Here is a 22,439-nt window from a genome sequence, read left to right as displayed (position 1 = left end):
AACGAACCTGCCTCCACCACCTTCACTGGAAGCTCATTCCACACAGCTACCACTCTCTGATTAAAGAAGTTCCCCCTCATGTTACCCCTAAACTTCAGTCCCTTAATTCTCAAGTCATGTCCCCTTGTTTGAATCTTCCCTACTCTCAGTGGGAAAAGCTTTTCCACGTCAACTCTGTCTATCCCTCTCATCATTTCAAAAATCTCTATCAAGTCCCCCCCTTTAACCTTCTGCGCTCCAAAGAATAAAGCCCTAACTTGTTCAACCTTTCTCTGTAACTTAGTTGCTGAAACCCAGGCAACATTCTAGTAAATCTCCTCTGTACTCTCTCTATTTTGTTGACATCCTTCCTATAATTAGGCGACCAAAAATTGTACACCATACTCTAGAATTGGCCTCACCAATGCCTTGTACCATTTTAACATTACATCCCAACTTCTATACTCAATGCTCACATTTATAAAGGCCAGCACACCAAAAGCATTCTTTACCACCCTATCTACATGAGATTCCACTTTCAGGGAACTGTGCACAGTTATTCCCAGATCCCTCTGTTCACCTACATTCTTCAATTCCCTACCATTTACCATGTACGTCCTATTTTGATTTGTCCTGCCAAGATGTAGCACCTCACACTTATTAGCATTAAACTCCATCTGCCATCTTTCAGCCCACTCTTCCAACTGGCATAAATCTCTCTGTAGACTTTGAAACTCTACTTCATACCCGCAACCCCACCTATCTTAGTATCATCTGCATACTTACTAATCCAATGTACCACACCATCATCCAGATCATTGATGTACATGACAAACAACAGTGGACCCAACACAGATCCCTGTGGCACCCCACTCGTCACTGGCCTCCAACCTGACAAACAACCATCCACCATTACTCTCTGGCATCTCCCATTCAGCCACTGTTGAATCCATCTTGCTACTCCACCATTAATACCCAACCATTGAACCTTCTTAACCAACCTTCCATGAGGAACCTTGTCAAAGGCCTTACTGAAGTCCATATACACAACATCCACTGCTTTACCCTCATCAATTTCCCGAGTTAACATCTTCAAAAAATTAAAGAATATTAGTTAAACATGACCTTCCAGGCACAAATCCATGTTGACTGTTCCTAATCAGACCCTGTTTATCCAGATGCGTATATATATTATCTCTAAGTATTCTTTCCATTAATTTGCCCACCACTGACGTCAAACTAACAGGTCTATAATTGCTAGGTTTACTCTTAGACCCCTTTTTAAACAATGGAACAACATGCGCAGTACGCCAATCCTCCGGCACTATTCCCGTTTCTAATGACATTTGAAATATTTCTGCCATAGCCCCTGCTATTTCTACACTAACTTCCCTCAATGTCCTAGGGAATATCCTGTCCGGACCTGGAGACTTATCCACTTTTATATTTCTCAAAAGTGTCAGTACTTCCTCTTCTTTGATCCTCATAGTTTCTATAGCTACTCTACTTGTTTCCCTTACCTCACATAATTCAATATCATTCTCCTTGGTGAATACCGAAGAAAAGAAACTGTTCAATATCTCCCCCCATCTCTTTTGGCTCTGCAGATAGTTGGCCACTCTGACTCTCTAATGGACCAATTTTATCCCTCGTTATCCTTTTGCTATTAATATAGCGGTAGAAACCCTTTGGATTTACTTTTACCTTACTTGCCAAAGCAACCTCATATCTTCTTTTAGCTTTTCTAATTTCTTTCTTAAGATTCTTTTTACATTCTTTATACTCCTCAAGCACCTCATTTGCTCCATGCTGCCTATAACTATTGTAGATCTCCCTCTTTTTCCGAACCAAGTGTCCAATTTCCCTTGAAAACCATGGCTCTTTACAATTTTTACGATTTCCTTTCAACCGAACGAGAATGAGAAAGTTTAAAAGATTTAAAAGTTACAAAGTGGATTCAGCTGTAGATTTAGCAAAGAAAGGCTTTTGCCTTTCTCCTATTACGCTAACAAAAATGTTTTTGCCATTCTTCCATAACACTAGTGAGATAACAGCACAATACATGAATGTTTATAACACAGAGCAAACCAATCAAGTGAATGTTCAGACTCTTGGCTCCTACCCTTGCTCTATAAGATTATGATGTGCATCAATAAAGTAAAAAAACAAAATGCTTGATCTGCAGAAAAATAACCTCCTCATCATGACCATATATGGGCTAACCCTTCCTCTCTCGGAAGAATCTGTCAATCTTAACAAGCAAGAGGCTGTACAATGCTCTGTGAGATAAAGTATTGCAGAATCGCTGATTATTGCGGTATAAATATATCTTTTTTTTGTTTATTTGTTCCGAACAAGTAAAGACATAAATAGGAATAAATAACAACAACAAAATCGAAATAGTCAAACAATTGGACATTCCAGGCAATATTTGCAAAGCAATGAAAAGCATAAAGCAAAATTTAAATGTCCAACACTTTTTCTTTACAAGCTCGAAAAGGAGTGAGAAGAAGAATAACTTATTTAATCTCACCCCTTCTCCCTAAACCCTTCTTCCATATTTAATAATTAATTAATTAATAATAATAATAATACCCCAGACAATTTTTAGAGATGCATACAGACATATATATACATACAACTGATATACACATACAAGTAATATGTATGAAGTAACCAAAAACATAACTTAATAATAAATAAAATAATAATAAACATTAAACCCTGTTTGTCAACCATCCCCTTCATCCCTGTACCTTGTGAAAAAAGTTTTTTGTATGTCATTTTGAACTGGTTCATATTTGGACATTGCTTTAACTCCACATTCAAACTGTTCCACAATCCTACTCCGCAGACCGAAATACAAAAAGTTTTTTCTGGTCTTGCGGACTCTTTGAACCTTAAAATTAAATATTCTTCTTATATTAAAATCCCCCACTCGCTCATTGAATAATTTTTGTATATTTCCAGGTAACTTTTTACTTTTGGCCCTAAACAATATCTGTGCTGTTTTAAATGCAACCAAATCTTCTAATTTTAATAATTTTGACTGTAAGAATAATGGATTAGTGTGACCCAGATACCTGACATTGTGAATAATACGTATTGCTCTTTTTTGTAGAATAGTTAATGAATGTAGCGATTAGGCATTACCCCTTTGTGTGGGGATAGAGTGAACCTATAGTCTGTATATTACATAATGTAAGAGTTTACTGCCACAACCGCCTGGCGAAATAAAGATTTTACTACTTGATTACTCATTTTATTGCATTTTTGTCTGTTTGAAGTGAAACAAACTTTAACAATAATAGATGAACAATTTAATTGAAAACTATTATTGCTTTTTTCTAAACACATCACTGACAATAATTTCAGAGATATTGAAAGACTATTTAAATCACTGATACATAATATATTTAGAAGAGAATAGTTGGGAAGATTTGTTTTTATGCTGGAGATTGTTGAAGATCTGGAATAAATGATGTTTGAATCTGAAAGATAAATAGTTTGGTCTGAAGGCCCACAAACCAACAGCTGGAAAATGAGAATTGGACTGGATGGTTCTTTTTCAATCAGTGCAGATATAATGAACCGAATCATCTCCTTTATCTACAAATGTCCATGATTAAAATCGCCTTCTAATGTTGAAAGAATAGAGCGACTGGGCTTGTATTCACTGGAATTTGGAAGGATGAGAGGTGATCTTATAGAAATATATAACATTATTAAGGGATTGGACATGCTAGATGCAGGAAACATGTTCCCGATGTTGGGGTAGTCCAGAACCAGGGGCCACAGTTTAAGAATAAGGGGTAGGCCATTTAGAACTGAAATGAGGAAAAACTTTTTCACCCAGAGTTGTGAATTTGTGGAATTCTCTGCCACAGAAGGCAGTGGAGGTCGATTCACTGGATGCATTTAAAAGTGCGTTAGATAGAGCTCTTAGGACTAGCGGAATCAAGGGATATCGGGAGAAGGCAGGAATGGCGTGCTGGTTGTGGATGATCAGCCATGATCACATTGAATGGTGGTGTTGGCTCGTAGGGCCGAATGGCCTGCTCCTATGCCTATTGTCTGTATCTATGTACCCATGAAAAGAGTGATAGGTTTCAAAATGGCCATTGAAATGTATTCATTGTTTTATTTGTGCTTTGTGTAGTTTTACTATATTTCAAAATTTGACTACAAAACAGTTGCATGGTTACTAATGCTAACAAATGAGCAGGCGACAATGTCAACCTTCTGCATCACTCTACTAACCAGCTGCTGATGAGCGTTCAGGCAAAAATTGGACCAACATGGAGCAATGATTATCAAACAAATTTCAAGAGACAATCCATTATCTGAGGTTTATATCTGGGTGAATATGAGCACCTTCACAAAGTTGCTCCTGGTATTTTTTTTTAATTCCAAATTTAAGAAATTAAGGATATGTTTGGAAAATTATGCTTTGACAAAGGCCCTTGTAAGACAATATAAACAGAACTCATTTAAATGCATACAATTCTAAATATACTGTTTTCCCATTTGGCAAACCTCACAAGATATCAAGGTTGTTTTCATTATCCTTTTCCAAAAATAAACATTTTCTCCCACAACTTATCATCCTTCATTCTGCAGAAAAGATCCCTTAAACAAACTGTAGAAAACCCAACTGTGTTGCATTAGAATGCCTTAAAAGTATTGTTAATAAATAAACAAATTAATTCTTTCACATGTGAGATGTATCAAATTTAATAACTTCCTTACAGAACCATGTAATCAGGATTTATTTTCAGTTGGAGTCAGTATATCATCTGTTAAAAGGAAAACATTCTGATCTAGTATTAGGCTGCTTCTGCAACACATTTTATGTTGCAATAGAACTGCCCCCCTGCCCTTCATTGCAGTTGTCCCATGCTACAAAGACCCTGTCACAATCCTATATATCTGATGAGCACCAAAATAACTTCAATTGAAGATTGAAGATTGTTGCTGATTAAAAAGCAACTTTACTTTTAAAGTATGAAGTGGGAACTTAAAGGCGATTATAATTACAAATTGTAAAGTTAAAAATCAGGAGTTTGTTGCAAACAAAAATGTTGCCTGAATATTTTGGGTTTAGTCTTCTCCTCCGGAGAGTTTTTGAAAAGTTACCTTCTATCGGTTTGGGTAATTTGTACTGAGATGCAGTGAAAAACATTGTTTGTGTGCTATCTGGGTAAATCATACTATACATGAATAGGTGATGCAAATAACAGGTAGAGCAAAGAGAAAAATACCATAGTGTTACAGCATCATAGTGTTACAGTTACAAATAAAATGCAGGTAAAGACAAAGTGCAAGGGTGGCAGTGAGGTAGGTTGGGACATTGGGACTACACCCTTGCCTTATGAGAGGACCATTCAATAATCTGATAATTGCGGGGAAGAAGTGATCCTAAATCTGGTGGTACATGCTTTCAAGCTTTTGTGTCTTTGGTCCAATGGAAGAGAGGAGAAGAGGGAATGACCAGGCTGTAAATGGTCCATGATTATGTTAGCTGCTTTAATGATAGTGTGATGTAGATGGAGTCAATGGGGGATTGAGAGGGAGGGGGGGTTCAGCTGGCCTCTGTGATGAACTAGGCCACATCCACAATTTCTTGGGATCTGCAATTTCTTGGGATCTGCAATTTCTTGGGATCTTGGGCAGAGCTGTTGCCAAACCAAATATAAGAAATTAGATTAAAATGGATCATCTTCCCAGTTTTTGTTGTACTAAATCAAGCATATTTACACTTGATGGACTCTGACATTGCTGAACGCTGGCGCCTTTTCGAGCGCGACTACACTCACTACATTCGCATCGTTCATCGCAACGATCCTCCAGATGTACGTGCTTCTGTGTTACTCAACCTGGCTGGTCCTGAGGCAATGAAACATGCAGACCGTTTTACATTTGACCCTACTGTTTTAGACACAAATGGACATATCCTGCTGCCTGCAGAAATGACCCTGCTGTCCTACTTGCAAAGTCTAGACACTTGTGTGATCTCCCCTCGAACTACATTGTCGAACGTACCAAGTTTTATGCTCGTATGCAACAAGATGGCGAGCTGATAGAATGTTTTATTAGCAACCTCAGCGACATATCTGCCCCCCTGCAGGAACTGACACACAAAGACACTGCATGGTCCTGGTATCCGCAACACCAAAGAGCTTTTGATATCCTCAAGTGGCAGCTGGCCAGCGCACCTACCCTCGCCTATTTCACTTTGGAGTTACCAGTAACGCTCACAGGTGATGCGTCCCAGTACGGTCTTGGTGCCGCTTGCCTGCAGACCACTGTCGATGGCAACTGCAAGCCTGTTTCATATGCCTCTCGCACACTGACTGATACTGAACAATGTTACGCCCAGATTGAAAAATAATTACTTGCAGTGGTTTTCGTCTGCACAAAATTCAAATACTTTATTTTTGGGAAGTCTATGATCATAGAAACACACCACCAGCCGCTGGTCACCATCTTGAATAAACCCATTCACGCTGCTCTCGCTCACCTGCAACGGATGATGTTGCAGCTGCAGCGGTTTGATTTCAATATTGTCTATAAAAGAGGCAAGGACATGCACAAAGCTGACTCTCTTTCAAGGGCCCCACGTAAAATCAGCGAACAACAACTCTCTGAACAGGACCAGTTCTCAGTAATGAAGGTATCGTATGTTCCTACTGATTGCCTAAGCAGCCTGGCAGAGCAGACGGCTGCTGACGAGACTTTACAATTACTGTCCGCAGTCATCCGGCGTGGCTGGCCGGATAAACAACACAGCACCCCGCTCGCAATCCGCCCATACTTCCTGGTTCGCGATGAACTGGTGTTACAGGATGGGATTATAGTCAAGGGCCACAAGGCAGTTGTCCCAGCTGTCCTCCGGGACAAGTACTTTGACGCTGTCCACAGGGTCCACCCCGGTGTGGAGGCAACCTTACAACGGGCACAGACCATGTTTTACAGGCCTGGTATGACCAAGTACATACGTGACAAAACTGAAGTCTGCGCCATCTGCAAAAGCCTGACGCCACACCAGCAGAAGCAACCCTTACTGCCGCACCCGGTTCCTCCTTTACCGTGGGCCACGGTAGCCATCTACATATTCGAATGGCATGGGAAACACTATCTGGTTTTTGTCGACTCTTATTTGGGCTTGTTTGACATCGATCTACTCCAAACCATCACATCTGAAGCAGTTATCCAGAAATTGCAATGCCATTTCTCCGCGCACGGTTCCCCTGCACGCCTTCTATCCGACAACGGCAGTCAGTTCACCAGCCAGCTTTTCAAAAACTTTGCACAACGATGGGACTTTCGACATATCACCAGCAGCCCAGAGTTTCCGCAGTCCAACGGACTCACCGAACGAGCCGTGCGAAGTGCAAAACAACAAATGGAGCATTCTGACCTTGCCAAATCTGACGTCGACCTGGACCTGCTCCATTTAGGGAACATTGCCAGGGATCCCATACTGGGTTCCCCAGCCCAACGACTGATGTCTCACCAAACCCGTGCTGCCCTGCCTGTACCCCAGCAGCTTTTGCAGCCACTGGTCCGTTCTCCGCCTGCGGTCCAGAAACAACTACAGTTCAAGCGCGATGCACAAAAGCGATTTGTCGACAAATCCAGTAAGCCACTTAAACCTCTCTTCAGCGGACAGGTTGTTCATCTCCAGACCAACAAGGGCTATGACCGGCTGGGTCACATCCACAGCCCTGCCAAAGAACTGCGCTCTTACCTGGTTAGCGCAGACGGGGCCATTTACAGACGCAACCATCAATATCTCCTTCCAGTCGATTCCGCATCCAGAGGTTTCACGTTTTCTATACTCTCCCATTACCGGGCTGACTGCTCCACTATCAGAGACTGTGTCCCCCGTGACCTCCCCACGGCGTTCAACGCCTAGCTCGCCTATTTCACCACCTCCACTCGGACCCAGGGTCCCCGATCACATCCCTAGTTTCCCTCCCCGGTCATTTCACCGGTGAAAGGAGGAGATGCGGTTTCGTACTGCACTCGTGCTGGATGGATCAGCAGGCCACCCATTAGATACGGTGATTTGGTGTAACTATCTATACTTCCCCATATGCGTTATTAACGTTCTGGCTACTATATTGTTTAGTCATCACATGTTTCCATGTATCGCTGCTTTATTTTGTTTCTACAAGGAAATATGTAGATTGGTTATTTTCTATTAACCAACTGTAGTGCTTGTTAGTAGTTGCTCCACCCAGTAGGAAATTTATATTACCAAGAGCTTGCCTACGTAATTCAGTCTGAGTAGCTGCTAGTCACTGTAATGTCCTGCAGACCAACGCTGTAAGTGAATTTTAATAAATTAGTGTTGTATCTTGATGTGTGCTTGACTCAACTCATTACATACACTTCTGCTCAAAGATGGTAAAGGATATGATCTGGCAGAAATGAACTTGTTTTCCATTTTCAGATTTCTTTCAACGTAGAAAGTGCCCATTCAGTCCATCCAGACTTTGCCAGCTCTCAATTAAAATCTCCCAACCAGTTCCCTGCAATCTACCTTCTTGCACATTCCTGTGCTCCCATTAGAAGAAATACCCTGTCAATCCTTCTCAAAATGTGTAGGAAGAAAATGCAAATGCTGGTTTAAACCGATAATAGACACATAAAGCTGGAGTAACTCAACGGGTCAAACAGCATCTCTGGAGACAAGAAATAGGTGATGTTTCGGGTCGAGACCCTTCATTAGTGATAATCCTTCTCAAATTGTTTCTCTCCAATGGGATCATCTCTAATTCTTCAAAATTCCCATAATTAAAGGCCCATCTTACTCATTCCATTTTCATAGGAAAATTCCACATCCCACAAATATATCGAGTGAAATCTAAGTTTCCCGATTCCTGGGTAATTTTATTCTTCTTTGGCAGGGAGATCAAGCCTAAACACTCTGCTCCATACAAGATCTTACAAGTTGCATACATTTCTAGCAAGACTTCTTTACTTGTGTACTCAAACCCCGAGCAATAAGGGCGAATAAACCATTTGTGTTTCTATTTGCGTCAGATGAAGCAGGCACACACAAGTCGTCAGTGGTGGGACACATTGAGGGAGGATGCACAAGAAGCTATCAGCAAAGGCAACAATAATGATGTCAATTCAGAATGCTGTCAAGGATCAGAAGGAACTACAAAAAACGAGCCCTTAATGTAGCTATATTACAATACTTACCTTCAGCGGCGTTGCAGTTCTGCTACTGGCCGTGTGTGCGACTTTAGCGCCTTTGAGGGGGGCGGGATTAAAATGCCGTTTTCTCCTGCCTGTCAGAGTCGAACTTCCTCAGGCTGTTAAGCTGCTGAAGAATAATCGATCCAACTTGCGTTCTCGGAAGGTTTTTTTTTAATCGCGGGACAATTTAATCCCTGGAGTAAAATAAAAAGCTACTTCTAACGCCGTCAACGCCAACAACGGGACGGATCTCACGTAGGGGACAAAACATAAGATAAGTCATTTATTTTACATATAAACTTGCTTCTTAGGATGACTTTAATAAAATTTTCCTTGGCAATAATGTGATTTTGGCCCCATACGAACTAGCAGTGTTTTTCCTGCCGATATGGGGTTCAAATTAACTGCAACCTCAACGTTCCAATCAATCGCATTCCACAAAAAAACATTTGCAAGATGATTAAAATGCCCATTCATTTATGAGAATTAAGAATTAAATTCCTTCCATTTGGCCTATAAATTCATGACAATGAGATTTAAAAATCATGTTATATTGTGAATTCTTGAGTGAATGTTATTTGGACACTTAGGCTATTTAAAAATGTTAACCTTTTCTTAAGAAATGGATAGATGTTTAGATTTAGTAATTGAGTGTTGTAATTAGCTACAATTAGGTAACTAACTAATTATATGCTTTAATTTCAGGTCATCCAAGTAAGATTCTTTCATATTTGTTTCAGAATGCTTCAATCTATAATAACTGAAATTTTCATTCAGTTCTCTTAATTTTTAAGAAAGTTATGGACTTTTGACTGACCTCGATCACAGATTTTGAGTTAAGTCAATGGAAAAGCAATAGGGAACAATTAGAATTAGATTAGAATTAGATACTTTATTTGTCATTCAGACCTTATGGTCTGAACAAAATGTCGTTACCTGCAGCCATACATACAATAATAAACAACAGAACAGACAGTAAACACAAATTAACATCCACCACAGTGATTTCACCAAGCACCTCCTCACTGTGATGGAGGCAAAAATCTTAGGGCTGCTGTCTCTTCCCTCCTCTTCTCACTCTGCGCTGAGGCGATACCCCACTGGGCGATGGTAAGTCAGTCCCGCAGCTCACCGAGCTCCGCGAACGGGCCGTTTCAAACTCCGCGGCCCAGGGGTGGTCGAAGCTGCTGCCCTCCAGTCCAGCGGATGCAGCTGTTGACGATGTCGTCCACTGGCCCGCGGCCAAACCCCAGACTCAGGCCGCCGCCGCCAGAACACCGTCTCAGCCACCGGAGCACCGTTTCAGCCCCGAGCCTGGCCGCCGGAACAAGATGCAATTTCCGAGCATGAAAATGGTCATAGCTTTTTTAATATTGAAGATATGAAATTAGGTGTCAAATTAAACTTCTTTTTTGCTTTATCTGATTGGATAAATTGCAGACTTGATTTTTAAAATCTCAAAATGTTGTTACATTGTTACAATTAAGGTCATGACAAGAAATTTGAGGCTAAAGAAGGGCAAAAACTAATATTGGTGTGCAAGAATGAAGCCCCAGGTGATCGTATTCAGTTTATTGTGGGTTAGCATACAGCTAAAAAAGGTTTTTAGAAGGACTAACCTTTTAGAGTAAGGTGGTGGGAGGTTTTGGAGCCATCAATAATGAAAGCCCTAAGGCTGTGGAGTAACGTTTCAGCAGCAGATGTACTGATGTACAAATGTCCTTGTGATGAAATATAAAAATTCATGTCAGGCTTTGATGGATTTTTAAGGTGATATGCAGTTAGGTTCAGCCTGAAAAAGTGGCGGATGAAGTATCCAATCAATTGTTGTCAGGATTTGTGGTAGAGTTTGGTCTTCCTGGCGCCGCTTGTTTGCAGGAAGTAAAGGCCCATCCAATGTTGGACAACAATCTGATAATATGGAAGCATCAGACAATATGGAAGCATCAAATAACATGGAAGCATCAGCATCAGAAAAGCTGAGAATGATGAGGATTATTTTTAATTGTCTGTTGGAAATCATTGTTTCTCATATAATATTAGGCGGGGATAAACAGGATTTGAGTTGTCGGACAGATTTAAGTACAAACAAAAAAAAAAAAATCTGTTTATGTTTACATTCAAAACTTACTAAATGTTCTGACAGAGCAACCTAAGGCCATATACAAAGGAGGTCCTATTTGTTCAACAGATGGTAGTGTTTTTGGAACACATGTAAAAAATCTGGCATTCCCTCCACAGACTCACATGCAATGTACTTGTTCTAGTTAAATTCACATGAAAAACAATAGAGAGCTTAGACCATCTTGCTTCAAGATGGTTACGCACAGCACTTTGCTGTGGGTTTGATGATAGGAAACAAAATATGTTTCTCTTCATGCCAAGGGAAGGTATGAAGATCTCTTTGGAAATGCATAAGCTTGTAACTCAATGCTTCAAGATGCATGTTACCATGTTAAAGCTTCTTCGTGGTATCATGCATAGGCCAAGATTTAGTGATAAGACTGAAAACATTTCTCATGAAAACCTCTCCTAGTTTTCAAGCTTACACCTGGCAACTTGACATGAGGGGCAACAACCACATCCATGAGCACTTACACCTTCATTTTTGAATCTCAGGGAATATTTCCTCCATACTTTGGCTATTCGCATAGGCCACCATGTGAACAGGCTTTCATTTTTCTTGAATTGACCACAAGACCATAAGACATAGGAGCAAAATTAGGCCATTCAGCGCTTCAATTCTGCTTTGCCATTCGATCACGGATTATATATTTTCCCTCTGAACCCCATTCCCCTGCCTTCTCTCCATAACGTTTGACATCCATACTAATCAAGAACATGTCTATCTCCATGTCTATCTCCACAAATGGCTCCACGGCCATTTGTGGCAATGAATTTCACAGATTCACCACCCTCTGGCTACAGAAATTCCTTCTCATTGATTCGGAAACTACAGCTCCTGATTCAATGATACATTGAAAATAACTGCAATATTTATTGCTATGACTAGAATTCTATCGTATTGCTTGCAGCATTGGCAAAGGTTATAAGGTGATAGGTGCAGAATTAGGCCATTTGGCCCATCAAGTCTGCTCCTCCATTCAATCATGGCTGATCTATATCTCCCTCCTAACCCCATTCTCCTGCCTTCTCCCCATAACCCCTGACATCTGTACTAATCAAGAAATCTATTTCTGCCTTGAAAAATATCTATTGATGGCCTCCACAGCCTTCTGTGGCAAATAATTCCACAGATTCACCACCCTCTGACTAAAGAAATTCCTCCTCATCTTCCTAAAGGAACGTCCTTTAATTCAGAGGCTATGACCTCTAGTCCTAGACTGTCCCACTAGTTGAAACATCCTCTCCACATTCACTCTATCCAAGCCTTTCATTATTCGTTAAGTTTCAATGAGGTCCCCCCTCATCTTCCCAAACTCTAACGAGTACAGGCCCAATGCTGTCAAGTGCTCATCATATGTTAACTTATTCATTCTTGGGATCATTCTTGTAAATCTCCTCTGGACCCTCGCCAGAGCCAGCACATCCTTCCTCAGATATGGTAAGGTCATTGCTCTTTATTGCAGGGACATAGGGGAAAAAGTAAAGCTTCTCATTTCTAATTTGCTAAATTCCAGTTTTTATTAGCTGACGAGGTACCACAATAGCTGCAACTGACCTATAGAAAGTTTCGTACACCAGGAGCTGGCGACTGAATGTTGGTTCATTGGTGCATTCCAACTTCCCATCAGTACTAAACCAGCAATATTATGTGAGATTTACCGTTTTATCATGAATGGCTGATGGTTCTCCAAGAGATTCCTGTTACCATTGAATTTGATTAGTTATTGGATGTGAATCTTTCTCTTTGTTAATTATTTTATTATATCTTCCCTGCCCCGCACCGGCCCGAGGTGGGAGCTTCGATCGCCAGCCGCGGGAGCTTCGATCGGCCCGACTGCGGATGCTTTGAATGGCCCGACCGGGGTAGAATAAAGAGGGACGAAGATTGGATTTGTTGTCTTCCATCACACTCACAGTAAGGAATGTGGTGAATCTGCTGTGGTGGATGTTTATGTTAACTTTTATGTAATTGTGTGCTGTTGCATTTTTTTAGTATGGCTGTATGGTAATTCCAATATCACTGTACCTTAATTGGTACCTGACAATAAAAGGCCTTTGAAACTTTTGAAATCTCTTATTCTGTTTCTCATTACCCTTCCTGTCAATAATGTAAAAAGATGTTAGGATTAACAAAGTTCTGGTGACACTTTCAAATTTAAATTTAGTACTCGTTTATTAAATCATGAAATGGACTCTGTTTGCTATCCACCTATTTTATGTGTCTCAGGAGTGTCTCATAGGCAAGCATCTCATGAGTATCTAAACTAATTACAGGTAATAATTAAAGTTGTGTCCATGAAAATTCTATTTTAAAACAAAGTAAGTTGAATAAAACCATTGCAGGTCCTCCTCAGGTTATGACAGGGTTTCCATTCCTGTCTATTCTTCAGAATCCAGACAACTCACATGTTGGAAATGCAGCCACAAACCGACTTCCCACAAACCGCGTTCCCACAGAACCCGCGGAAGATGCGTGCACTTCTGCAGCAGCTGGCAAATCTACCCCTCTTAAACACTCGCTCATATGTACAGGCTGCAGATATAATAATAAGATGCAGGCAACCTATACTTCAGTTTAATTCCATTTAAAAAATTCATAGAAGGCAAATCAAAGCTACAAGGGAATCAATCTTCCTGCTCCCTATTTCACAATGTAAATTTATTCTGATCCATGGGGAACTAATTGCACCTCTCAGCTTAATCGCTAATCACTCTAATAAGACCGATGTTTAAAAATGTCCTTTGTGAAAGTAAGGCCACAATTCATTCACATCAATCAATAACCACACCTCATCTCCAATAAGTATTACTGATCTATCATCAATTGGTGGTTTCGATTTAAGAATCTTTATGCTGGTCTTTTCAAATCTATGCTTTCATACTTCTTGTCTCTGCGACCTCCTCCAGTTCTCAAAACCCTGCAGTTTTGGCCTCTTGATTTTTGTTTTGGCCACCATACTCAGCTGGCAAGGCCCAAAGCCTGAGTTCCCTCCCAGATCTCTCTCCTTCTCTATCACTCTTAGGTGGTAGATAGATTGGAAGTAATTGAAAGAAAGATTAGAGGGGGGATGAGGAAAGATAATTTCACCCAGAAGATGGTAGAAATCTACAACACTCTGCCTGAAAGGGTGGCAGACTAAGAAACCAGGATAATATTCAAATGGTTCTTGGATATGTGTTTGAAGAGCAGTGAACTGCAGAACTATTTACCCAGAGCTGAAAAGTGAGTTTAGATTGGCACAGATACAAAACCAAATGGCTTACTGAGCCCTATGAATGTATCTTCCTTTTACTATACACCTTAAATCAACCTCCTTTAACAAGTTTTTTTTTAACCAGACAGCTGCAAGACTAATAGGATTGTCAAGGAAGGGCACTTTAACTTTCCAAATGTAGACTGGGGCTCTCGTAATGCTGAGAGCTTAGACTGGGTGGGAATTTGTCAAATGTGTTCAGGAAAGTTTCCTCTGGCAATGTGAAGATTCAAGGGAGAGGGCAAACCTTGATCTATTCTTAGGGGACTAGACAGGACAAGTGACAGAACTGTCCGTTCTATTGGTTTTGAAATAGTTATGGATAAAGACAGGGTGAGCCAATAAGTCACAATTCTGAATTGGGGCAGGGCCAACTTTAATGGTATTAGACAGGAACTTGCTAAAGTTGATTGGAATAGGTTGTTTGCGGGCAAAGGGACAGCAAGTTCCTGATCAGCTGGGCAGGTGGGCTGAAGAATTGATAATTGTGTTTAATGCAGATGAGTGTGAGGTGTTGCATTTTGGGAAATGGGCAGGGCTCTATCCTGACAACACATCATAACAAAAGACAACACATGGGGAGTGTTGTAGACCAGTGGGATAGAAGAGTGCAGGTACATAGTTTCCTGAAACTAGTGTAAGAGGTAGAAAGAATAGTCAAGAAGGCGTTTGGTGCACTGGTCATCATCAGTCAGGGTACCGAGTATAGAAATTGAGATGTTATGTTACAGGTGAAGAAGACATTTGTGGGGCCATATTTAAACAATAGACAATAGACAATAGGTGCAGGAGTAGGCCATTTGGCCCTTCGAGAATTTCAATGTGATCATGGCTGATCATCCACAATCAGTACCCCGTACCTGCCTACTCCCCATATCCCTTGACCGCTATCTTTTAAAGCTCTATCTCACTCTCTTGTTAAAGCATCCAGAGAATCGACCTCCACTGCCTTCTGAAGCAGAAAATTCCACAGATTCACAAATCTCTGGATGAAAAAGATTTTCCTCATCTCCGTTCTAAATGGCCTACCCCTTGTTCTTAAACTGTGGCCCCTGATTCTGGACCCCTCCAACATCGGGAACATGCGAGTTGCGAGTTTAGAAGAGTTTGTCCTCGACTCATACTTGCAGCATGGTCGACACAAGGTCCTACGAGGTCTTTGTAACTCTCCTTCATGCTCAAGAGTAGTCCCCTGAAAAATGCTCGCAAGTAAAAAAAGGTCGCCATGGAAAAAAATCGATATTTTTATACTCGTAGGTTTAACCGAGGTAGGTTGTAGTAGGTCATAATGCTATCGTAGGTAATCAAAAACAATCGAAGATAATCGAAGGTAGTAGATGGTAAAGCTCGTTGAGAAAAAAAAGGTAAGTAAACCGACCAGTAATGTTAAATGGTCGCTAAACTTTATTAAAAGTTGTCTGGCTTCTCAATAGTATCTCCACTCCTTATCCCCCCCATTCTCTCCCCTTCTCTCCCCTTCTCTCCAGGCTCTCTAAAGGACTTACCGTAAGTGTGCCAGCCGTCTTTTACCTTCCTGTTCATTGCGGGTATGAATTTCAGACAGCGCTCCTCTGTTTTCCCTGGCGTCCGCCTTTGCAGTGTGTGTGTGTGTGTTTGTGTGTGTGTGTGCGTGTGTGTGTGCGCGTGTGCGTGTGCGTGTGCATGTGTGTGTGCGTGTGTGCGTGTGTGTTTGTGTGTGCAGACGGTCGATGCAGCTCGAGGTTTTTACCCAACACCATTTCCTGCCATTAGCTTTCTTCACTGCCTGCTGTACCTGCATGCTTACTTTCAGTGACTGATGTACAAGGACACCCAGATCTCGTTGTACTTCCCCTTTTACTAACTTGACACCATTCAGATAATAATTTGCCTTCCTCTTCTTGCCACCAAAGTGGATAACCTCACATTTATCCACATTAAACTGCATCGGCCATGCATCTGCCCACTCACCCAACCTGTCCAAGTCACCCTGCATTCTCATAGCATCCTCCTCACAGTTCACACAGCCACCCAGCTTTGTGTCATCTGCAAAATTGCTAATGTTATTTTGAATCCCTTCATCCAAATCATTAATATATATTGTAAATAGCTGTGGTCCCCGCACCGAGCCTTGCGGTACCCCACTATTCACTGTCTGCCATTCTGAAAGGGACCCGTTAATCCCAACTTTTTGTTTCCTGTCTGCCAACCAATTTTCTATCCCTGTCAATACCCTACCCCCAATACAATGTGCTCTAATTTTACCCACTAATCTCCTCTTTGGGACCTTATCAAAGGCATTCTGAAAGTCCAGGTGCACTGCATCCACTGGCTGTCCCTTGTCCATTCTCCTTGTTACATCCTTCTTCAACAAATTCCAGAACATTAGTCAAGCATGATTTCCCCTTCGTAAATCCATGCTGACGGACCGATCCTGCAACTGCTATCCAAATGTGCGGCTATCACATCTTTTATAATTGACTCCAGCATCTTCCCCACCACCGTGTCAGGCTAATTGGCCCCTTGTAATTCCCTGTTTTCTCCATCCCTCCTTTCTTAAAAAGTGGGATAACATTAGCTACCCTCCAATCCACAAGAACTGATCCTGAATCTATAGAACATTGGAAAATGATCATCAATGCGTCCACGATTTCTAGAGCCACCTCCTTAAATACCTTGGTATGCAGACCATCAGGCCCTGGGGATTTATCAGCCTTCATCACGTCAGTCTATCCAACACCATTTCCTGCCTAATTTGGAGTATTGTGTTCAGTTTTGATCGCTATGCTATAGGAAGGATGTTGTTAAGCTAGAAAGATTGAAGAGACAATTTATGAGGATGTTGCCAGGACTCGAGGGCCTGAGCTATAGGGGAATGTTGAGCAGGCTAGGACATTATTCCTTGGAGCAGAGGTAGCTGTGGAATAATCTTCCAGAAGTGTATATAATCAAGGGTGAATGCACAGAATAGTTTACCAATAGTAGGGGAATCAAGAACCAGAGAACAAAGGTTTAAGGTGAGAGGGGCAAGATTCAGGTGAAACCTAAGGGGCAACTCTTTCACACACAGAGTGGTGGGTATATGGAACAAGCTACTAGAGAAAGTAGCTGAAACAAGTATAGTAACAACATTTAAAAGACATTTGGACAGGTAGATAGGAAAGGTTCGAGGGATATGGATCAAACACGGGCAGGTGGGACTAGTGTAGATGGGGCATCTTAGTTGGCATAGCAAGTGGGGCTAAAGTGTTTAAGAAGGAACTGCAGATGCTAGAAAATCGAAGGTACACAAAAATGCTGGAGAAACTTAGCGGGTGCAGCAGCATCTATGGAGCGAAGGAAATAGGCAACGTTTCGGGCCGAAACCCTTCTTCCTTGTGCTAAAGGGCCTGTTTCCATGCTGTGTGATTCCATGACTATTGACATCTCATTAATTAAGTCTATAGTGCAAGATATTGTGACAGACACATGGTTGTATACATGTTGGGACCATTTCTGTTTATAAACTTACTGTCCATTGGTGCTAATGAATCAAATCACATAATTCTCAAAATTTGTACATGTTTACCTGCTCTGTATTTCCCAACTCCCACATTCATTGGTCAGTGTTCACATTTACTAACTGATTCGGTTCACTTTTTTCCCATGATAACTTTGTTTAGAATTTAGCACATGGTCACCCATTTTACACTTGTCAGAAACATGTCCTTCCACCTTCTTCCCTGCACATTTACAAACATCTTTTGTCTCCTTCTCACTTCCAACCTAGGGTCTTCAATCTGAAACATTGACCCTGTTTCTCTTCCCACAAATGCTGCCCGACCTGCTATTTCCGATAATTTTCTGCAATTCAGAAATTGATCATAGTAATCTGCGACCTCCTCCAGTTCTCAAAACCCTGCAGTTTTGGCCTCTTGATTTTTGTTTTGGCCACCATACTCAGCTGGCAAGGCCCAAAGCCTGAGCTCCCTCCCAGATCTCTATCCTGCCAACAAGTAATCCTAAATTTTTGTGATATCACAAAATGTCTGATGAAGTTATTTCATCAGCTAAACCTATACTAATTTCAAATTTGTTTTTTTTTAAATTAAAGTGCTGTGATTCTATCCCATATACCAAAGATGTTCATTGTAAACCCATAATTTTAAAGTATACTGTAGATAATGGATGTTCGTGTCATCAGAAACAATATACGTCTTCCACAATGAATTACTTAGGGACCACCGTACTTTTGTTTTTAAACAAACAGTGGGGGGTAGACAATACACTTATCAAGTGCTGCAATGCTGCCAGAAGAATTTGCTGTTTCACAGATGTTTAGCTGCGTCATGCATCTCCAATTATGCCTTTTATATTCTCGTCCAAGCGATTTCCCGGATTCAATGCTAGAACAGACAGTCATAAACTCATTCATATCAAAAGGCTCGCTGGGGGCTGCATTATATTTAATACGGAAGTGAATGTAGAGAGACCCATAAAAAGGCTATGCTTATAATTCTGAGGCTTTTTATTTGCTTCTTTTTCACCAGGCAATCAGTTGCTCAGGAGTCATTTGAGTCCATTGTTTTCATTGTGGCCTTTATTTGGATATATTTTTTGGCATATTGAGTGGACAAAGAGTCATTTGTGTTAAGGGTTCTTTTGCTCTCAGCATCAGTTCTCGTGTTAACTGAAGTTTAGTGTTGTGTCTGTGCCAAAGAATCATGGACTATATTCCCACAACTGTAAGTTGCAAAAGTTTTGCCCTACGGGACATCACTTTGCTGCTGAAGTTTTAACTTTTGGATTATAACGTTAAACTGTTACCTCAGACATATATGAAGTTTCCACTGTTCTTCTGAGTTGGGGGTTATCTCCAAAATCCTGGCCAATTTTATCCTTCAAAGGTATGAATAGGATTACCCGCCTCAGAGCAGAGGTCATCGATGGGGAATGAGATGAGGGGGAATTCTTTTGCTCAGTGGTCTTTAGTTTAGTTTAGACTACTTTGGCCCACCAAGTCCACATCGACCAGCAGTCGCCGCATATTAACTATCCTACACACACTAGGGATAATTTACACTTATACCAAACCAATTTACCTACATAACTGTATGTCTTTGGAGTGTGGGAGGAAACTGAAGATGTCGGAGAAAACCCACGCAGTCATGGGGAGAAGGTACAAACTCCGACAGCACCAGTAGTCGGGATTGAACCCGGATCTCTGGTGCTGCAAGCGTTGTAAGGGGGCAACTCCACCTCTGCACCACTGTGCCGCCCTCTTTACTCTTTTCGAGTGAGCATTTAGTCATTCATTATATTTAGTCATTGCCAATGATATGTTTGCCTTCATCAGTTGGGGCATTGTGTATGTCAGGAAGCCATATTGTAGCTTTATAAGACTTTGGTTAGGCTGCATTTGAAGTATTGCATGCAGTTGCGGTACCCCATTTCAGGAAGGACATGGAGGTTTTAGAGAGGGTGCAGAGGAGGTTTACAAGAGTTATGCCTAGATTAGAGGGTATTAGTTATAAGGAGAAGTTGGACAAACTTGAATTGTTTTCTCTGGGGTGTCAGAGATCTGATAGAAGTATATAAAATTATGAGAGACAAATATAGGGTGGACAGTCAGAATCTTTTCCCAGAGTGGAAATGTCAAAGATTGGAGGGCATAGCTTTAAGGTGAGAGGAGCAACATTTAAAGTTTAAATGTGCTGGGCAGGTTTTTTTCAAAGAGAGTGGTGGGTGCCTCTCTCTACCACCACCATGGATAGAGGGATAAGGATCATTTGTGGACGGAAGAGATTATTTTAAATTGGCATCATGTTCAGCATGGGCCTTGTGCGATGAAGGGCCTGTTCCTGTTCTCCATGAAAGCCTGCGATCAAGGCAGAATCCATTTGCTATTATATCACCTTCAGTGTGTCAACACAGCTTTTAACTCCCTGAGGAAAAAAATATTTGAAGATCAAAACCTTAGGCCCAGAGCAAAGCTCCATCTGGTGGCCAATCATGATGACTGCCCTCCTTACCTTTCAGATGCATGGACAATGGACAGTAAAGGGCCTGTCCCACTTACGTGTCCTTGGCACGCAAATTACACGACCTCGTGGTTGCGTTGAAGCGCACGGGCATCGTATGGCCGCGCGGAGCCAGTCCCACTTAGAAGCGTAGAGGGGTATGGAGTTGTGCGTGGCATCGCGCCGGGCTCTGGAATTTTTGTAGTGAACAAAATCTTCGCATGCCAACGGCCTGTCGCGGAACTGACGGCCAAAGTGGGACAGGCCCAAGACTCTGGCGCGACGCAACGTCTCACCTCCAACAGCAGCAGAAGCAAGCAAACGATCGCCATTTCTTCTCCTAGAGCGGGGCCAAGAAAATTGAAGATAGAAACAAAATGCAGGAGTAACTCAGCGGGAACGGCAGTGTCTCTGGAGAGAAGCAATGGGTGACGTTTTGAGTCAAGACCCTTCTTTTCAGACTGAAGAAGTGTCTCGACACGAAACGTCACCCATTGCTTCTCTCCAGAGATGCTGCTGGTCCCGCTGAGTTACTCCTGCATTTTGTGTCCATCTTCAATTGACATCACGCGCTCCAGACGGCTGTGCGTATGCATGTAATCACGCCGGTACTTCGCGGGACCATCGCGGCTCAACGCGACCATGAGGTCGCGTAATTTGCGTGCCAAGGACACGTAAGTGGGACAGGCCCTCAAGCATTTCAAAGCAATGTAAATATACCGAGACACTCTCCTCAAAGACTCCAAACCCAGTGGAAGGGCAAGTGAACCAATAACATCAACACCCTCTCCCAAGCACATATCCCAATGCAAGACTTCAAAGTCCTAATTAGTTTCCGTCTGCTCCAATAGATAAGCAATGCTCTCTGTGTACCCAAAACTGGACATTTGAAATGGTACTTATTGTGTGGGTATGCCATTAAAAAGTTAAAAACGAGATTTTCGCATTTTCTTAATTTTTAATATTACAAAATAATTACTAAATGTTAAAAAATAAAATCTATTCATTAAATTAAGTAGTCTGGCTCTTAAATAGCTTACACAACTTATTGGATGACAAGCACAGACACAAAATGTTGGCGTAACTCAGCGGACAGGCAGCATCTCTGGAGAGAAGGAGTGGGATATTTATTGCTGACTTCAATGACAGTAAGAGGTGACCATGTGGAAAGAGATAACAATTCAAAAGAGTTTTCAAATTCTCAGTGAGAATGTATAGAATCTCCACTGGCTAATGGGTACCCATGGACCAAAATAGGGACTACTCAGGATGGAGAAGTAGCATTCAGAATTTTGGTCTTTGGTCAGATTAATGGGAAGGAGTCTGCTCAATAAATAAGCAAATAGAAAATATGTTAAAAAATAACTTTCTTGAGAACCTGCACTAATCCATCTAGCAAAATGGAAACACAATGAATGACGTATGTATCAGCTTGTTAAAACAAGTGTGGTTTGCTTTTGATTCACTCCATCCTTGTGGGGTGGAGATGACTAGTTTCTAAGATTTAGAAACCATAGAAACATAGAAAATAGGTGCAGGAGTAGGCCATTCGGCCCTTCGAGCCTGCACCGCTATTCAATATGATCATGGCTGATCATCCAACTCAGTATCCCGTTCCTGCCTTCTCTCCATACCCCCTGATCCCTTAGAACTTCTCACTATCCATGGTACTATCCAGAATTCATGAGCATTTACTGTACTCCCCTCTGCATGAATGTTTGCATAACAAAATGTTATTTAGGAAGACCACCCCTGTAAAAACAGTGGAGAACACTATTAACACAATTTGAAGCTCTATTTGATTTACATGTGGTTACTTGGTCTGTTAAGTATCTGTTTAATTCCCAAGAAAGTCCATCCCATTTGGTTGGCATTGGTCAATGTATAT

The sequence above is a fragment of the Leucoraja erinacea genome, chromosome 10 (genome assembly GCF_028641065.1).
Source record: "Leucoraja erinacea ecotype New England chromosome 10, Leri_hhj_1, whole genome shotgun sequence".
NCBI classification, from domain to species: domain Eukaryota; kingdom Metazoa; phylum Chordata; class Chondrichthyes; order Rajiformes; family Rajidae; genus Leucoraja; species Leucoraja erinaceus.
This window is presented reverse-complemented; position numbering follows the sequence as displayed.